Raw genomic sequence first — 20,242 nt, 5'->3', positions numbered from 1 at the left:
CTCTCTGGCCGGCAGCCCGCTCCCATGCGCCCCGTCCATGAATTCTAATAGGGCTACTATACTAACTAATAATAACAATATTTAGTGCGCACGTTATACATAATTCGTGGCCACAATTTATTTCTTTTACCATGTCACAGAGGGGCTCTGTAGTTTTGGAGAACGTCCCTTGTACAGACGCTCTCTGACAGCAGGCTGTTTGCAGCAGCATTTTAGTCTCGTGGTGAATTGTCGAAGGTCTGAACCGGTGTTTGCCCCTTCGGAGCCCTCTGCGTGGCTGGAACCAACAACCAAGCCCTGCAGCACCGCGTGAGGCACCACGATGCAGACAGAGAGATAATGTTCTGCTCAGAGAATCATGACGCAAACGTTACACAATGAGTTAAAAACAAGAATTGCCTGTTGATTTGTATGATTTACTCTGTTTGGCTGGCGGGCCAAAAATAACACATTTTAATAGAAAATCCGGCCATAGTTGGCCCGCGGGCCGTAGTTTGGACACCCCTGGCTTGTATGACTATCTATTGAAGCCACATAGCTAGGTTGCTTTTATCAGCTTGCTAATGACTGAGTGGATAATAGCGTCGGAACTCCAAGGGATAATCCTGATGCTAAGTTAACTGTTTGTTTGCTACTTCCTTTATCAGCTAAGATTATGAATGAACTCCAGATCCATGCAGTTTAAAGTTACAGCTAGCTGCCAAAGATGAGCTTTCTTGCTAATGTTTGCATGTTATCAAAAAGGATCTTTAGTGAATAGGGATGTTAGCTTGCCTCACCAGCTAACAGTGTGGGTTTTGCTAGTAAATGATGAGTTGAAACAAAGAGTTACAGGAGATGTTTACCAGCCAGGAATTATACAATGGTTAGGGTTAACCCTAACCATGGATTGAATGTTGGTTTGTAGACAGAATTTTAACTTTGTTGTCATTTTTGGTAAAAGATGTCATCGCAGAAGTCTTTAAATATAAGCTCTTCTTTATTGTCCGCGTCCACTCTGAACTTTACTTCCTGTTTGCTGCTGCAGATGTTTCCTTTTCTTGGTGGTTCATGCCAGCTGGCAGCAGCTATCAGTCTTATCAACTTGGAGCTTCCCCTAAAACGGTTAGTGTATCTAACACACACACACAAACAAGTGCTTTGTAAACGGAAGTTTAGCTCAACCCTCGGGCGTCATTGGGGACTTTTTTGTCCATTTGGGTAATTTTTGCCTCTTTACCTGGCCACCATTTTATCTGTGTTGGTGCATATGGCACAATTTTCTGTAACAAAGACTCTCTCTAGACACATTTTAGAATTCCAATTTAAATTTTTCAAATACATCACCAGAACATGGTGAAACAAAATTACTACCCTTTTGTATCATTCGTGGACAAAAATGTCCACTTCCAAAAAACTGTTACAAACAGATTGTTTTTTCTGCTTTTTTCTGCATAGGAATATAATGGGTTAATGTGTTTCTTTATAAAAAAATACTGTGACATAAATTAATGTAACTGGCATTCAAAGGGTTAAATTCCTCAAAATGATTTAATGTTTGGTAGTTTTGAGCAGGGCGGAAGTTGTTTAACTTATCTATGCAGAAAAAAGCAGAAAAGTGGAAAAGTGGACGTTTTTGTCCACGAATGACACAAAAGGGTAGTAAGACGCCTGAGACTGTCTTCCTGTTTATAAGCCCATCTCATCTTTACAAGCCCTCTACATGTTTAAAGTGAGGTGCTGGCAGAGTGGTGGCCTCATTCTTTGGTCCCATCACACCTCTAAAATGAATAATGTGCAGGAATATTACTCTGTAATTATATAACTGTGAGCTCAGGGAGGATATGATGGCAATCATACTGCCCCCCAGTGAGAATGGTCACAGAGCTTCAGGCTTAGTCATGAAAACTACTTACTAGTTTTACAAAGACTTTCTGGCAGGTGCACATAGCTACTATCTGTGGTAGTTGTTCAACTCTGTGTAAATAGTAATAATAATAATAATGCATTGGTCTTATATTGCGCTTTTCTGCTCTGTTGGGCAGGCACTCAAAGCGCTTACATTGAGATGCATTATTCTTTCACACCACATTCACACAGTGGCAGTGGTAAGCTACCAGTGGTAGCCACAGCTCCCCAGGGGGAGACTGACGGAGACGTGGCTGCCAAGGTGCGCCTACGGCCTCTCCGACCCCGCCGATCCATTCATACGCATTCATACACCAGTGAGTGCACTGGAGGCAATGCGGGTAAAGTGCCTTGCCCAAGGACACAACAAACTAGGGAGGAGCTGGGGTCGAACCGCCGACCTTCCGGTTATTGGACAACCCTGTGGTGATAGTAACATTAGTCATTCTTATCCGGGTGTAAATAACATAGTTGGCTCCTGATCTTTGGTTCTTTTAATAGCATGCTTTACACCCATGTGAAAAATTTGAACGCATCAAACATGGTTGGTGATGGTCACATCACAGGAACAGTGTTATTTCCTCAGGTGTAAATAGCCACATTGGTTATTCCACCCTAGGTGGAGATGTCAATGCTTTTGCTGTACCCTCAGGTGTAAAAAGCAACCGCATATGGAGATCTTGGCTCACTCAGCAGATGATATTATGCATGTGTGATGTATGCTGCTGTGTAGCAGCTGCATGCCTAGTCCTTTCACTTTAAATTTCATAAGCATGGAGATTGAAGCGACTACACACCAGAAATTCTTTCTCTCCCCCTCCCCCCTCTCTCTCTTATCACACACACACAGTTTTAGCAGGGTGCACCCATCACGTGTTTACGTCAGCTACGCTTTTGCTTCACCCACAGTGTTTCAGTTCACCGTGTGCTGCAGCTAAAGGACATCACCCACAAAGGTAAGACAGCACATTTGGATATGTATTCTGTAGTTAAAGTTGTGAAATGTATTAAAAGTAAACAAAGTTAAACATTTATGCAACATGTAAGCAGAAGATGCATGCTCATCAAACATGGTGTTTGTTCTCTCTGGGATAAAGGCCTGAGCTCAAAAACCACAAGAGTCCTGAGAGCAGTGGTGCAATAAAACAGCACAGCTATTCATGACATTTGAATACTTTCCAGATGACCGGGTCACTCAAGGAATAGCATGGGAATCAAATGCTCTGTGTTGAGAAGGGGTAAAATGGAGGCCAACCACAACCAGAAGGAGGAAGACGTTTCCTCTACAGTGAGGAGGAAGAGAAACTCATCTCTGCAGGAGGAGGATACAGGTGCAAAGAAAACCGCAAAAGAAACAACTGCTGATGAAAATGATGGCAGTGAGAGGAGCAGACCTCTGGTGCACGAGCAGATTACTGCAGCTGTTACCAGGTGAGGCTTTAAGCAACATTAAAAGCTTATTGTACACAGACGGAAAAATAAACAAGTCATCAATCACTCCATCAGGACCAGGTGTTGTGGAGCATAATTCTTGTTATAAATTTGGCATCTTGAGTCTCCAGACAGTTGCAGTGAAGATGTCAAAATGGCGACGCCTGAGCTCGATGTTAGCCTCCACATTCTCACAGTGTCAGCTTCACATACTTGAAATGAAACGCTGAACTAAGGCCTGTTGTTCAGCCGAGTGTCCTTGTTTAGGTGTTACAGCTGTGAGACTGAACCCTCTGCACTAAGAAGCTACCAGAACAACAATGATAAGCGTGTGAGAATCCAGTGATAACGTTCAGTCAATGGTGCACAGCGTGATGCAGGTGTGTCAGAGACACAAACAACACACCGCTGCACAGAGTGCAGATGCTTCACATGATTCTTCAGCTTATAGCTGCCACATTCCACTATTAATGTGTCAGCTATATTGAACTGTTTTCAAAAAAGGAACATAGTTTACAGCGATGAGGTACACCAGTATAACTGAGAACAGACAGTACTGAGATAAAAAATATTCTCAGTTCTATCTTGAAAACAATCAACAAGTAAACAGTGAGAAGGATTAAGACAGCTGCATGGTTTTTTTCTAATGAAATCAATATGAGCCTTGCATAAGAGTTTAGGATTAATCTGGATTCCCATACACCTAAACTTTGTTGAGGGGTGACTGCTCGTTGATTGATTGTAGAGAAGAAGAAGAACATGAGAACATTAGGAGTTATGTGAACAAATAACGTTTCTCTGATGTTTTGATCACCAGTACTAACCACATGGATCCTGCTTCAGCCTTCAGAGAGGAGAAAGGTGAGTTTGTGTTTTAAACACAGCCTGCCACCATGACCAAGTGATCGTCGTCTGTTATGATGCTTTTAGAAAAATGTGTAATGATAATGTTTGAATATTTTTTAACAGAAGCTGCCTGGGTGGACAGCCACAGGGCGGAGCTCATTCAGAGCGTCACTTTAGTGATGCAAATAGCAGATGAGATGCTTGACCGGAATATAATCCAACAGGAAATGTACGACAGAATCAGAGCCAATATGACAACCCAGGATCAGATGAGGGAGCTCTACAGGGCCCTGTCATGTACAGCAGCCAAATCTGCCTTTTACAAAATTCTCCACAATCTTCAGCCTGACACATGTGGAAGTATGTGATCTCCACGGTGTGTTTATGTGAACGATATGGTTGACTTGAATGCATGAACGTGTTCTCTTCTGTTCCTGCAGCAGAGGAGATCATCCAGGAGGCCATCAGAAGGCACAAAGAATATCTGAGGAAACTTTCATTATGGGACTTTGAAGACTTTGAAAAAGCTGAAAGGTCCTTGGACACAATTTACACAGAGCTTCACATCATACAAGGAAGGTTGTTGATGGACAACATGAGCTCTGTGAGATTGAACAGAAGACGAGTAGGCAAACAGCAGAGGGCGCCAAAATCAAGTGCAATGACCTTTTTAAAAAGGACACTGGAGCATCTGGCAGGGGCAAAGATGTAAAAGAAATCAGGACAGTGATGACAAAGGGGATCGCCGGCATTGGAAAAACCGTTTCTGTGAAGAAGTTCATCCTGGACTGGGCGGATGGGAGAGCAAATCAGGACCTGGACTTCATCTTTATGTTGCCGTTCAGAGAGCTTAATCTAGTCAAAGATGACCAGTATAGCCTTGAGATGCTTGTGAAAGAATTCCAACCAGAACTTAAAAATGTAGCAGCAGCAAGCATATTTAATAACCGCAAAGTTTTGTTCATCCTTGATGGTCTTGATGAGAGCCAGCTCCCACTGAACTTTAAAACAACACAATATTAAAAGACGCCACGAAGAAATCGTCGGTGGATGTACTCGTGACAAACCTTATCCGGGTTCAGCATCTTCTTCCCTCTGCACATGTGTGGATAACCTCAAGACCGGCAGCAGTTCAGCGCATCCCTCGTCGGTTTGTGGACCAGTGGACAGAAGTCAGAGGATTCAGTGATGAACAAAAAATTCTGTACTTCAAGAGGAGATCGAGGACAAGACCATAGCTGAAAGAATCATTGGTTACGTTACCGAGTCAGAGAGTTTATACAGCATGTGTCACATACCGCTGTTCTGCTGGATTGCAGCCAAGGTTTTTGAGTATTTGTTGCAGAATACAGATGATGTTGAAGATGAAAATACAGAGAGACCTACAACTCTGACTGAGATGTTCACACACTTCCTCCTGTTTCAGCTCAGGAGAGCAGCTGAAAAGTATGAACATGAAGATGAGTCAGACACCGAGGCAATCGTCAGGTCTAACAAACAGTTCATCCTAAACTTGGGCAGGTTGGCATTTGAACATCTGGCAGAAAGAAAATTCATTTTTACTGGGGAAGATCTGAAGAGGTATTCCATTGACACAGACAAGGCTGCCGTGCACTCTGGATTGTGTACAGCCATTTATAAAGAGGAAGCGTGCTGTACAAAAGGAAGCTTTACTGCTTTGTGCATCTGACCGTTCAGGAGTACTTGGCGGCTCTCTTTGTGTACTACAGCTTTGCCAGGAAAAAGATAGATTCTCCAAGCCTTAAGAAGTTCTTGTTGAAGGGGTCTGAGAAGAGCTCCAGTCCATCCTAGAAATGAGCCAGAAGCTCTACCTTTGGATGAGCTGATCGAAATAACAATAGCTAATTCCTGTGAGAGAAAGACAGGAGAACTGGACATGTTCCTTAGGTTCCTGGTCGGCATGTCTCTACAATCCACACAGAATCTGCTTCAAGGCCTGATTGAGCAGAAAGGAACACTCAGCCGTTGTTGAGGAGATTAAGACCAGTTTGATAAATATAGATTTGTTGGACTGCCCCCCTGAGAGATGTCTGAACCTTGTCCACTGTCTGACTGAGCTCAAAGACACTTCCATCCATCAGTGCAGCAGTATCTGGAACCAAACCATGATCCTGAAAACCAGCTCACCCCTGTTCAGTGCTCAGCTCTGGCTGATGCGATTCTAAGGTCTAGTACCCCTCTCAATGAGTTCAACCTGATGAAATTTAGACCGTCAACAAGAGGTATTTTCAGACTGCTCCCAGCTGTGAAGAACTGCAGAATAGTGCGGTGAGTCAGTCATTGATCCGTTCTAGTCTGTTCAGGTCTGCATTATGATTTGCCGGCAGATGTTTCACACCCCTCTAAGACTATGAACTAATCTCTCTTCTATCTTCTGTAGAATCACAGGTATACACACTTTAGTGTGTGTGCTCGCTAAACCCATCTCTTCAGCTCTGCAAATGCCAAACTCTGTGCTGACCGAGCTGCACCTTACAGACTGTACTTTTGGTAACAAGTCTCCAAAGGTCATGATTGAAGGACTAAAGAATGCTCAGTGCAAACTAGAAGCTCTCAGGTGAGTAACTCGATTATTCTCTTTTCCTTGTTATTTGAAGTATATGAATATTCAGGTCCACCTGTTTTTCTGATGTGTTTGTAGCCTTTCCGGTTCTGGATTTACAGACACAGAGTGTGAAAATCTGGCCTCAGCTCTCAAATCCCTCGTCACGAATCTGAGAGAACTGGAGTTGAGTGGTAACGTTCTGCGGGGCTCGTTGCTCCCTGTGCTGTCTGTTGGGTTGGCTGCTCTAAACTGGAGCAGCTCAGGTCAGTTGTTGCAATGTTTTTGGTTATGATGGTAGAAGTGGGAGGCTTATTGTATTTATGTACCTACTTATGTCATTTTATGCACATTGTTCCAAAAGACTGAACCGGAATCCTCAGACTGCAGAGATCTGCCAGCAGATAGTGACGGCGATCTCGTCCAGCTCGTCTTACCTACGACAGCTGGAGATGAGTTACAGCAATTTTAAAGACTCAGAAATGGAAATCCTCTCAGTGGGCCTGATGAGCTCAAACTGCCCCCTGGAGACACTCAGGTAAATACTCCACTGTTTTAGCAGCTTGTAGTGTAGCCATGTTCCTTAGCTAGGATGAGCTTTCTAGTTACAGCTCCCAGAGTTGAGGTGATTGTTGGCTTGCTCTCCATGTTGCTAATGTGGATCAATGAAATGATATTTCCCTCAGACTCAGTCACAACAAACTCACTGAGAGAGGCTGTGAGGCTGGCCTCAGCTCTCAGCTCCAAACCTTCCCGTCTGACAGAGCTGGACCTGAGCTACAATGAGCTGCAGGACTCAGGAGTAAGGCGCTCTGTGGTGCCCTGATGAGCCCACACTGTGGTCTGAGAACTCTCAGGTCAGTTAACAAAGAGCACGTGTCTGTGAGGAGCCTGATGACTGACTCACTTGATGGGTCCTGGGCTGGTCACTAAGTGAACATGTACCTCCACACTTGTAAGGTTCCTGCTGTGTGATTTCTGCAGGTTGTCCTTCTGTAAAGTGACAGCAGATGGAGGTTCCTCTGTGGCCTCGGCTCTGAGGTCTGACCACTGCAGCCTCAGAGAGCTGGACTTAAGCTTTAACCATCTCACAGATCAGGGAGTCCAGCTGCTGACTGACATACAGGAGGATTCAGGCTGCAGTCTGGAACGTCTAAAGTAAGCTTGAACAAGGAAATGTTTGGAATGACTCTGATGCTGATTTACAGGACCATGTGACCATGTTGTCACCTGCTGCCTTTTTATTTCCCATCAGTGTGGACCAAAACGAAGAGTGCTGGGTTGACCTGAAGCTCCTGAGACAGTGTAAGTTTTTCTGAAATGATCTGACATGTATGTTTGCAGGGGAGCTGAAGTCACCTGGCAGAAGACTGCATTCTGGATTCTCTAAATACAAAAGAAAGGAGCTTCAATGATCCTTTAGCATATGTTATACTGGACCAGCCTTTACCCAAGGAAAGGAGGAAACACCCTTCCAAAAGTCTTCCACGAAAACAAAAGACATGAATCAAAGATCATCCCAGGGCAGCTGACCTTTAGCCCCTGTTAGTCAGACCTGAATATACGTGAGACTAAGAACATTTGTGCGAACAGACTTTTACTGATCATACTTTAGTTTCTGAAGTGTGAGTCTGTGACAAACACTTCAGTGTTTCCAGTATCAGATATCCAAGTCATTCGAAAAGAGGTGAAAAAAAACAATGTGGACTGTTGTGTAAAAAAGTTTGAAGGTGGAGCTCATCTTGCACTCCACACAGGGAGAGTCGCTCCTTTGTGGGTGTTTTTATATTCTCCAGACGTTTGCTAAGACTGCATGTCAAATGATTAGTCGTAATAAACCTTATTTTTCTTCTGCTTGCAGACGCCTGTGCTCTGACTCTGGACCCCAACACAGCAGGTGTTTCTGTCTTGCTGACCAATGAGAACAAATGGCAGCTTATGTCATCGATGATCAGCCATATCCTGAGCATCCAGACAGGTTTAGTAACAGCCAGGTTCTGTGTAAGGAGGCTCTGAGCGGCCGCCATTACTGGGAGGTGGAGTGTGATTCAGCTGACGTTGCAGTGGCGTATAGAAGCATACGCAGGGCTGCAGACAGTTCCAGTGAATATTCTCTGGGACAGAATGAAAACTCTTGGTGCTGGACTTACAACAGGGGCTATTTGGATAGCACTTCCTGTGTCGAGTTTTTGGACTTCCCTCCAAAACAAAGTGTCATAGGAGTGTACGTGGACCAGCCGGTAGGTGTTCTGTCCTTTTTTGAAGTCAACTCTGACACACTGACCCACCTGTACACTGTGCACACAGCTTCACTGAACCTCTCCATCCTGGGTTCAGAGTTGATGGATCAGTTCTCCTCCATGAAATAAAACAAGCACAAATATAGAAGGAAACAACAATAAAAAGGAAACATTTTGCTCATGGACAAACTGAAAAATTAATGATTAAACACAATTACCAAAAAGATACCACAAAGAAAGGATATATTACACCTGTGTAATGTATGTAAATGTACATGAGAGTTCCCACTGAATACACAAACATGGAGGACAGAGACCATCGTCCCTGAGAAAAAATGACATGGCTGCTTTTTGTTTGCAGAATCGACCAGACATCATGTGTGACAATCACATAAAGTCATGGTGCCACATCACACCACCTGTTTGTATTTTTCATTATGTATATAACTTTTTTTTTCATTGCTGTTGAGGCTAACCATCGGTGACATATTAACAGTCAGTTTAAATGTCACCTTTATTTTATTTTTTTTATTGATTCAGAATATTTTATGTTGATTTCTTGATTAAAAGAGATTAGATTCTTGCTTTCAATCTGTCAACGTATGTTTGTTGCTACAGTTTTTACAGTTGAAAGAGCTTTGTAACATTATTTTGAAAGGGTTCTTACATGACAGTCAGCTATGTCCGGCACATTCCTCTCTCTCCCTCCCTCTCTCTCTCCCTGCCTCACACACACACACACACTCTCAGAACGGTCCACACTCCCCCCCAAACTCTTGCGTCGTGTCTACAAAAGTTTTCTTAGCCATGTTTTTGTTTAAAGTTGATAATGGTACAGACTTATAAAATGCAGCATTTCTGGTTGAGTTGTGCAGCTGAAGGACATCAGACACAAAGGTAAGATAATATTTAAACATTAACCATATATGCACTTGTCCACTTCTGTTTTATGGCCATGAAGTCTGTTGTAGTTAGACTGCAACATACTGTACTTAACAGTTAAACACTGGATGGATAAAGATCAAACATGGTTTTTACTTTCACTTTCTACAACAAGCATGTCAGTTATAAAACCGCAACAATAAACTGTGGTACATGTAGTGGTGACTTTCAAACTTTCCAGATGACTGAATCTCTGGAGGTGACGCTGAAGAGTTGACACTATGGGGAGCAAATGCTCTGCACTCAGGAGGGGTAAAACGATGTCCAACAACAGCCCCGACCTGAGGAAAAAGGAAGTTTCCACCACAGTGAGACGTGAGAGCGACTGTTCCCTGCAGGAGGATACAGCTGCGCAGGAAGGCAGAGCAGAAACAGCTGCTGACAAACATGGCTGCAATGAGTGGAGTCATGCTCTGGTGCATGAACACACGACTGCAGACATCAGCAGGTGATGCTTTAATCAGTTTTATGATTCACATTTAAAGAGTTTATCTTACAATAAAAACTATAATAAATATAAAAGTACAACACCCCAGATTGTATCTAAACCACCTCTGTGTGTGTAGATGCTGTACATTGTCGTAGTAGTTTGGTGGCGACAGGCAGAAATGATTTCCTGTTTGTCTGTGGTGCATCATGGGAGTCAGAGTCTGTGATCAGGCCCTCAGCCAGGTGTCAACTTTATGTCTGCAGGTTCCAACATGCTCCCTCCACTTCTGATGTCACCCATTTTGTCAGACAGTGCCGACTTCCAGTTTGTGATGACCACAACAGAAACAGTATGAACACTCTTGTGCTTTTTGTGTAGAGTTGATCTCCCTCTGCCTCAGGCAGCACCCTCACCAATCACACCTGTGATTGTATATGTCTTGAATATGAACATAAGAGTACTTAAATGTTTAATTGTAATCAAACATTGTCTTATCCTGTCAGTCCTCACCTCTCTGATGCTGCGTCAGCCCTCACAGAGGAGAAAGGTGAGTTGGTGTTTTTGTGGTGAAACACTCTCTTGACTGAGTGATGTCATCAGTTGTGATGCTGTTATTGTAATGTGTGTTTTCTCTGTTTTAACAGAAGCTGCCTGGGTGGACAGCCACAGGGCGGAGCTCATTCAGAGCGTCACTTTAGTGATGCAAATAGCAGATGAGATGCTTGACCGGAATATAATCCAACAGGAAATGTACGACAGAATCAGAGCCAATATGACAACCCAGGATCAGATGAGGGAGCTCTACAGGGCCCTGTCATGTACAGCAGCCAAATCTGCCTTTTACAATTCTCCACAATCTTCAGCCTGACACATGTGAAGTATGTGATCTCCACGGTGTGTTTGTTTGAACGATATGGTTGACTTCAATGCATGAACGTGTTCTCTTCTGTTCCTGCAGCAGTGGAGGTCATCATCAGAAGGCACAAAGAATATCTGAGGAAACTTTCATTATGGAACTTTGAAGACTTTGAAAAAGCTGAAAGGTCCTTGGACAAATTTACACAGAGCTTCACATCATACAAGGAGAGGTTGTTGATGGACAACATGAGCTCTGGAGATTGAACAGAAGACGAGTAGGCAAACAGCAGAGGGCCAAAATCAAGTGCAATGACCTTTTTAAAAGGAAGACACTGGAGCATCTGGCAGGGGCAAAGATGTAAAAGAAATCAGGACAGTGATGACAAAGGGGATCGCCGGCATTGGAAAAACCGTCTCTGTGAAGAAGTTCATCCTGGACTGGGCGGATGGGAGAGCAAATCAGGACCTGGACTTCATCTTTATGTTGCCATTCAGAGAGCTTAATCTAGTCAAAGATGACCAGTATAGCCTTGAGATGCTCGTGAAAGAATTCCAACCAGAGCTTAAGGACATAAAAATTGCCAGAATATTTGCTACTTGCAAAGTTTTGTTCATCCTTGATGGTCTTGATGAGAGCCAGCTCCCACTGAACTTTAAAACAACACAATATTAAAAGACGCCACGAAGAAATCGTCGGTGGATGTACTCGTGACAAACCTTATCCGGGTTCAGCATCTTCTTCCCTCTGCACATGTGTGGATAACCTCAAGACCGCAGCAGTTCAGCGCATCCCTCGTCGTTTGTGGACCAGTGGACAGAAGTCAGAGGATTCAGTGATGAACAAAAAATTCTGTACTTCAAGAGGAGAGTCGAGGACAAGACCATAGCTGAAAGAATCATTGGTTACTTACCAGTCAGAGAGTTTATACAGCATGTGTCACATACCGCTGTTCTGCTGGATTGCAGCCAAGTTTTTGAGTATTTGTTGCAGAATACAGATGATGTTGAAGATGAAAATACAGAGAGACCTACAACTCTGACTGAGATGTTCACACACTTCCTCCTGTTTCAGCTCAGGAGAGCAGCTGAAAAGTATGAACATGAAGATGAGTCAGACACCGAGGCAATCGTCAGGTCTAACAAACAGTTCATCCTAAACTTGGGCAGGTTGGCATTTGAACATCTGGCAGAAAGAAAATTCATTTTTACTGGGGAAGATCTGAAGAGGTATTCCATTGACACAGACAAGGCTGCCGTGCACTCTGGATTGTGTACAGCCATTTATAAAGAGGAAGCGTGCTGTACAAAAGGAAGCTTTACTGCTTTGTGCATCTGACCGTTCAGGAGTACTTGGCGGCTCTCTTTGTGTACTACAGCTTTGCCAGGAAAAAGATAGATTCTCCAAGCCTTAAGAAGTTCTTGTTGAAGGGGTCTGAGGAAGAGCTCCAGTCCATCCTAGAAGATGAGCCAGAAGCTCTACCTTTGGATGAGCTGATCGAAATAACAATAGCTAATTCCTGTGAGAGAAGACAGGAGAACTGGACATGTTCCTTAGGTTCCTGGTCGGCATGTCTCTACAATCCACACAGAATCTGCTTCAAGGCCTGATTGAGCAGAAGAGGAACACTCAGCCGTTGTTGAGAGATTAAGACCAGTTTGGTAAATATAGATTTGTTGGACTGCCCCCTGAGAGATGTCTGAACCTCGTCCACTGTCTGACTGAGCTCAAAGACACTTCCATCCATCAGACAGTGCAGCAGTATCTGAAACCAAACCATGATCCTGAAAACCAGCTCACCCCTGTTCAGTGCTCAGCTCTGGCTGATGCGATTCTAAGGTCTAGTACCCCTCTCAATGAGTTCAACCTGATGAAATTTAGACCGTCAACAAGAGGTATTTTCAGACTGCTCCCAGCTGTGAAGAACTGCAGAATAGTGCGGTGAGTCAGTCACTTGATCCGTTCTTGTCTGTTCAGGTCTGCATTATGATTTGCCAGCAGATGTTTCACACCCCTCTAAGACTATGAACTAATCTCTCTTCTATCTTCTGTAGAATCACAGGTATACACACTTTAGTGTGTGTGCTTGCTAAACTTATCTCTAGCTCTGCAAATGCCAAACTCTGTGCTGACCGAGCTGCCCTTACAGACTGTACTTTTGGTAACAAGTCTCCAAAGGTCATGATTGAAGGACTAAAGAATGCTCAGTGCAAACTAGAAGCTCTCAGGTGAGTAACTCGATTATTCTCTTTTCCTTGTTATTCTTGAAGTATATGAATATTCAGGTCCACCTGTTTTTCTGATGTGTTTGTAGCCTTTCCGGTTCTGGATTTACAGACACAGAGTGTGAAAATCTGGCCTCAGCTCTCAAATCCCTCGTCACAAATCTGAGAGAACTGGAGTGAGTGGTAACGTTCTGCGGGCTCGTTGCTCCCTGTGCTGTCTGTTGGCCTTGGCTGCTCTAAACTGGAGCAGCTCAGGTCAGTTGTTGCAAGAATGGGAGGCTTATTGTATTTATGTTACCTACTGTATGTCATTTTATGCACATTGTTCCAAAAGACTGAACCGGAATCCTCAGACTGCAGAGATCTGCCAGCAGATAGTGACGGCGATCTCGTCCAGCTTGTCTTACCTGCGACAGCTGGAGATGAGTTACAGCAATTTTAAAGACTCAGAAATGGAAATCCTCTCAGTGGGCCTGATGAGCTCAAACTGCCCCCTGGAGACACTCAGGTAAATACTCCACTGTTTTAGCAGCTTGTAGTGTAGCCATGTTCCTTAGCTAGGATGAGCTTTCTAGTTACAGCTCCCAGAGTTGAGGTGATTGTTGGCTTGCTCTCCATGTTGCTAATGTGGATCAATGAAATGATATTTCCCTCAGACTCAGTCACAACAAACTCACTGAGAGAGGCTGTGAGACGCTGGCCTCAGCTCTCAGCTCCAAACCTTCCCGTCTGACAGAGCTGGACCTGAGCTACAATGAGCTGCAGGACTCAGGAGTGAAGGCGCTCTGTGGTGCCCTGATGAGCCCACACTGTGGTCTGAGAACTCTCAGGTCAGTTAACAAAGAGCAGCATGTGTCTGTGAGGAGCCTGATGACTGACTCACTTGATGGGTCCTGGGCTGGTCACTAAGTGAACATGTACCTCCACACTTGTAAGGTTCCTGCTGTGTGATTTCTGCAGGTTGTCCTTCTGTAAAGTGACAGCAGATGGAGGTTCCTCTGTGGCCTCGCTCTGAGGTCTGACCACTGCAGCCTCAGAGAGCTGGACTTAAGCTTCAACCACCTCACAGATCAGGGAGTCCAGCTGCTGACTGACATACAGGAGGATTCAGGCTGCAGTCTGGAACGTCTAAAGTAAGCTTGAACAAGGAAATGTTTGGAATGACTCTGATGCTGATTTACAGGACCATGTGACCATGTTGTCACCTGCTGCCTTTTTTTTCCCATCAGTGTGGACCAAAACGAAGAGTGCTGGGTTGACCTGAAGCTCCTGAGACAGTGTAAGTTTTTCTGAAATGATCTGACATGTATGTTTGCAGGGGAGCTGAAGTCACCTGGCAGAAGACTGCATTCTGGATTCTCTAAATACAAAAGAAAGGAGCTTCAATGATTCCTTTAGCATATGTTATACTGGACCAGCCTTTACCCAAGGAAAGGAGGAAACACCCTTCCAAAAGTCTTCCACGAAAACAAAAGACATGAATCAAAGATCATCACAGGGCTGACCTTTAGCCCCTGTTAGTCAGACCTGAATATACGTGAGACTAAGAACATTTCAATCATGAGAGACTCAGCGAACTGAATGAAAGATTTATTAAGTACAAAGTTTGAATGTGCATTGGCGTCCTAGACCCCATCGTGAAGACCACATCCGGAAAGGGGGAAACGCAAAGGAGAGGCCGCTGGATCATAAGATCCCCCCCGGGGTCTAGACCTGGTGGTGGTGGAGAGCTGGAGGGCAGGAGATAGGAGGCCTTACTGGCGTGGATCTGGTGGTGCTTGGGGTGGAGGAGGGTTGCCGGGTTCGATCAGAAGACAGCTGGAGAAGAGACGAAGACTTTTAAATTTCGTGCTAAGCTGTGATTGGTCAGGAGAGGGATGGAAAGCGACAGCTGATTGGTGAGGGAGGTGCTTTCTATTAAGCACCTGACTAAGAGAGCGGAAGAGAGGGGGAGCAGAGGAGTGAGGATAGAGGGAGAAAGATTAGGAAGCAGATAGGGATAAATGGTGAATGATGGGAAACAGAGTCTTCCTGATTGAACTTACGCTGAGAGCTACATTTGTGCAAACAGACTTTTACTGATCAGACTTTAGTTTCTGAAGTGTGAGTCTGTGACAAACACTTCAGTGTTTCCAGTATCAGATATCCAAGTCATTTGAAAAGAGGTGAAAAAAAACAATGTGGACTGTTGTGTAAAAAAGTTTGAAGGTGGAGCTCATCTTGCACTCCACACAGGGAGAGTCGCTCCTTTGTGGGTGTTTTTTATTCTCCAGACGTTTGCTAAGACTGCATGTCAGATGATTAGTCGGTAATAAACCTAATTTTTCTTCTGCTTGCAGACGCCTGTGCTCTGACTCTGGACCCCAACACAGCAGGTGTTTCTGTCTTGCTGACCAATGAGAACAAAATGGCAGCTTATGTCATCGATGATCAGCCATATCCTGAGCATCCAGACAGGTTTAGTAACAGCCAGGTTCTGTGTAAGGAGGCTCTGAGCGGCCGCCATTACTGGGAGGTGGAGTGTGATTCAGCTGACGTTGCAGTGGCGTATAGAAGCATACGCAGGGCTGCAGACAGTTCCAGTGAATATTCTCTGGGACAGAATGAAAACTCTTGGTGCTGGACTTACAACAGGGGCTATTTGGATAGCACTTCCTGTGTCGAGTTTTTGGACTTCCCTCCAAAACAAAGTGTCATAGGAGTGTACGTGGACCAGCCGGCAGGTGTTCTGTCCTTTTTTGAAGTCACTCTGACACACTGACCCACCTGTACACTGTGCACACAGCCTTCACTGAACCTCTCCATCCTGGGTTCAGAGTTGATGGATCAGTTCTCCTCCATGAAATAAAACAAGCACAAATATAGAAGGAAACAACAGTAAGGGGAAAGCTGCAGGAGCAAAGGGTGCAACATGAAACCAAATAAGACAGAGCTGTATCATTTTCATATATCCTGAATTTCCTCTCTGGAGATCAATAAAATATCTGTTCATCTATCTCTGTAACACATTATTGAGAAGGGTATCAACAAGATGCAACATGGTGAGGATGTATCACACTGGTGCAATGTGGATCAGTGCTCTGTTAGTGTTATGTAGTGAACATAATCTGAAGGCTCTTCCTCACCGCTGTGACCTCTTCACTCACTGTGTGCACCACCAGCTCCCCCCACAGCACAAGAACGGGGTCACATCTCAAACCATCCATCATTTTCCTCCCCACACCTGACGGAGTTCACCACGTCTACGTCTCTGTGTGTGTAAAGATCAGTAAAATATCCTGAAAGCAGACAAAGAGAATCTAATCAAACAAATAAAACAGAAATATTTTATTATTTATTTATTCAAGAAAATCAAGCACTATTACCAAAAGTTTCGTCTTTGACCTCTCTGTGCAGCAATACCAGTGAAGGGTCCGCAGGTCTGGGTTAGATTCGCACACGGGGAAGGAGTGTCGTTCTTTCTTCCAACATTAACTTTGTTATTATTATTTTTTTTTTTTAGAAATCTGTGAACTCTTTAGTTTCTTGGATTGTTTTGTGACACATGTTTTTTTATTTTACAACTAAAAGTGCTCTGTTACATTATTTTGAAAGGATTCGTACAAGATAACGTAGGGACGAACGTTATCTTCTCCTGCCTTCCTGCCCCCCTCCCCCTTTTCACTCTCTTCCTCCCTCTCTCGTTACACACACATTCACAGGACGGTTCACACACACCGCTTCATGTGTACAAACGTTCTCTTTGTGTTGTTTACAAGTTCACTTCCACAGACTCTTACAATGCAACATTTTTCCTTGCGTGCTGCAGCCTGGGGTCTTCAGACATAAAGGTAAGAAGACATTTAAACATGCACCAAAGATGCAGGAGTCTGTGGGTAAAGTTAGAGCTGTGAAAACTACTGCAAATCTCAATTATTGTAGTAAAACTAAAAGCCCTACCTACAATTTATGTAACAGATGAATGTAACAGCGATTCAACATTGTTTTTACTTTTCCTTTCACTTTCTAAAAGAACCTCAGACACAATGGAGAGCAAATGCTCTGCAGTCAGGAGGGTAAAACAACGTCCAGCGACAGCCTCAACCAAAAGAAAGTGAGGTGAGAGCGACTGTTCCCTGCAGGAGGATATGGCTGCACAGGAAGGCAGAGCAGAAACAGCTGCTGACAAACATGGCTGCAATGAGTGGAGTCACATGACTTCAGACATCAGCAGGTGAGGCTTTAATCAGTTTTATGATTCATATTTAAAGAGTTTATCTCACAGAGATAATAAGCAGGGGTGATTGAGAAGTTAGTGGCCTGAGGCAGATGAAGTCACATAATCGTCACCACAGTCTCTACATGAACACACCATGTCCAGCAGTTACAGGAGACTCCTCAGCAGCGATGAGGTATCAGTCTAAAGATGGACATCGGCTGAGCAGGGGGACCATGGTGGACTCTGAATCTTGTTGATTTCCTCATAGCACTCTGAGGTCAGCAGGTCATCCCCTGTAAGAGTGTGACCCTTTTCCAGGTCATCCAACAGCAGCAGTTAAAACACAGAGACCATCACCTTGATGCAGACCTCACTGTTTGGATTGATCTAAAAAACTATAAATATAAAAGTACAACACCCCAGATTTGTATCTAAACCACCTCTGTGTGTGTAGACGCTGTACATTGTCGTAGTAGTTTGGTGGCGACAGGCAGAAATGATTTCCTGTTTGTCTGTGTCCTGTTTGTCTCATGGGAGTGCGAGTCTGTGATCAGGCCCTCAGCCAGGTGACAACTTTATGTCTGCAGGTTCCACCAGTTGATCTCCCTCTGCCTCAGGCAGCACCCTCACCAATCACACCTGTGATTGTATATGTCTTGGATATGAACATAAGAGTATTTAAATGTTTAACTCTGTAATCAAACATTGTCTTATCCTGTCAGTCCTCACCTCTCTGATGCTGCGTCAGCCATCACAGAGGAGAAAGGTGAGTTGGTGTTTTTGTGGTGAAACACTCTCTGACTGAGTGATTGTCATCAGTTGTGATGCTGTTATTGTAATGTGTGTTTTCTCTGTTTTAACAGAAGCTGCCTGGGTGGACAGCCACAGGGCGGAGCTCATTCAGAGCGTCACTTTAGTGATGCAAATAGCAGATGAGATGCTTGACCGGAATATAATCCAACAGGAAATGTACGACAGAATCAGAGCCAATATGACAACCCAGGATCAGATGAGGGAGCTCTACAGGGCCCTGTCATGTACAGCAGCCAAATCTGCCTTTTACACAATTCTCCACAATCTTCAGCCTGACACATGTGAAAGTATGTGATCTCCACGGTGTGTTTGTTTGAATGATATGGTTGACTTCAATGCATGAACGTGTTGTCTTCTGTTCCTGCAGCAGTGGAGGTCATCATCAGAAGGCACAAAGAATATCTGAGGAAACTTTCATTATGGAACTTTGAAGACTTTGAAAAAGCTGAAAGGTCCTTGGACACAATTTACACAGAGCTTCACATCATACAAGGAGAGGCTGAGAGTGTCAATGAACAACATGAGATCTGGGAGATTGAACAGAAGACGAGTAGGCAAACAGCAGAGGGCGCCAAAATCATGTGCAATGACATTTTTAAAAAGGAAGACACTGGAGCATCTGGCAGGGCCAAAGATGTAAAAGAAATCAGGACAGTGATGACAAAGGGGATCGCTGGCATCGGAAAAACCGTTTCTGTGAAGAAGTTCATCCTGGACTGGGCGGATGGAGAGCAAATCAGGACCTGGACTTCATCTTTATGTTGCCGTTCAGAGAGCTTAATCTGCTCAAAGATGACCAGTATAGCCTTGAGATGCTTGTGAAAGAATTCCAACCAGAGCTTAAGGACATAAAAATTGCCAGAATATTTGCTACTTGCAAAGTTTTGTTCATCCTTGATGGTCTTGATGAGCCAGTCCCACTGAACTTTAAAAAACCAACAGGTTGACAGACGCCACAAAGAAATCGTCGGTGGACGTACTCGTGACAAACCTTATCCGGGTTCAACATCTTCTTCCCTCTGCACTTGTGTGGATAACCTCAAGACCGGCAGCAGTTCAGCGCATCCCTCGTCAGTTTGTGGACCAGTGGACAGAAGTCAGAGGATTCAGTGATGAACAAAAAATTCTGTACTTCAAGAAGAGAGTCGAGGACAAGACCATAGCTGAAAGAATCATTGGTTACGTTACTATGTCACGAAGCTTGTACATCATGTGTCACATACCGCTCTTCTGCTGGATTGCAGCCAAAGTTTTTGAGTATTTGGTGAAAAAAATGAGCAATACTGAAGATGAAAATATAAAGATACCTACAACTCTGACTGAGATGTACACACACTTCCTCCTGTATCAGCTGAGGAGAGCAACTGAAAAGTATGAACAAGAAGATGAGCCAGATATAGGAGCAATCATCAAGACTAATGAAGACTTTATTTTCAAATTAGGCAGGATGGCCTTTGAGCAGCTAATAGAAAAAAAAATCATCTTTACTGTGGAGGATCTGAAGAAGTATTCCATTGATACAGACAAGGCTGCCGTGCACTCTGGATTGTGTACAGCCATTTTTAAAGAGGAAAGCGTGCTGTACAAAAGGAAGCTTTACTGCTTGTGCATCTGACCGTTCAGGAGTACTTGGCGGCTCTCTTGTGTACTACAGCTTTGCCAGGAAAAAGATAGATTCTCCAAGCCTTAAGGAGTCTTGTTGAAGGGGTCCTGAGGAAGAGCTCCAGTCCATCCTAGAAAATGAGCCAGAAAGCTCTACCTTTGGATGAGCTGATAGAAATATCAATAGCTAATTCCTGTGAGAGAAAGAC

General features: G+C 44.0%; 2 long non-coding RNA genes and 1 pseudogene across 2 annotated transcripts; all 3 read left to right on the top strand.

The window, feature by feature from the left end:
- Positions 1 to 2,900: 2,900 nt before the first annotated feature.
- LOC114439884 (protein NLRC3-like) lies at positions 2,901 to 20,046 on the top strand (annotated as a pseudogene).
- Positions 6,966 to 7,450, top strand: LOC114439423 (uncharacterized). Its single transcript, XR_003671059.1, has 3 exons — positions 6,966 to 6,993; positions 7,092 to 7,265; positions 7,414 to 7,450. It is a non-coding gene; the product is annotated as an uncharacterized LOC114439423 (long non-coding RNA).
- Positions 9,719 to 10,677, top strand: LOC114439420 (uncharacterized). Its single transcript, XR_003671057.1, has 3 exons — positions 9,719 to 9,864; positions 10,091 to 10,357; positions 10,603 to 10,677. It is a non-coding gene; the product is annotated as an uncharacterized LOC114439420 (long non-coding RNA).
- Positions 20,047 to 20,242: the final 196 nt, after the last annotated feature.

Source organism: Parambassis ranga, chromosome 8, assembly GCF_900634625.1.
Source record: "Parambassis ranga chromosome 8, fParRan2.1, whole genome shotgun sequence".
Taxonomy (NCBI): domain Eukaryota; kingdom Metazoa; phylum Chordata; class Actinopteri; family Ambassidae; genus Parambassis; species Parambassis ranga.
This window is presented reverse-complemented; position numbering and strand designations above follow the sequence as displayed.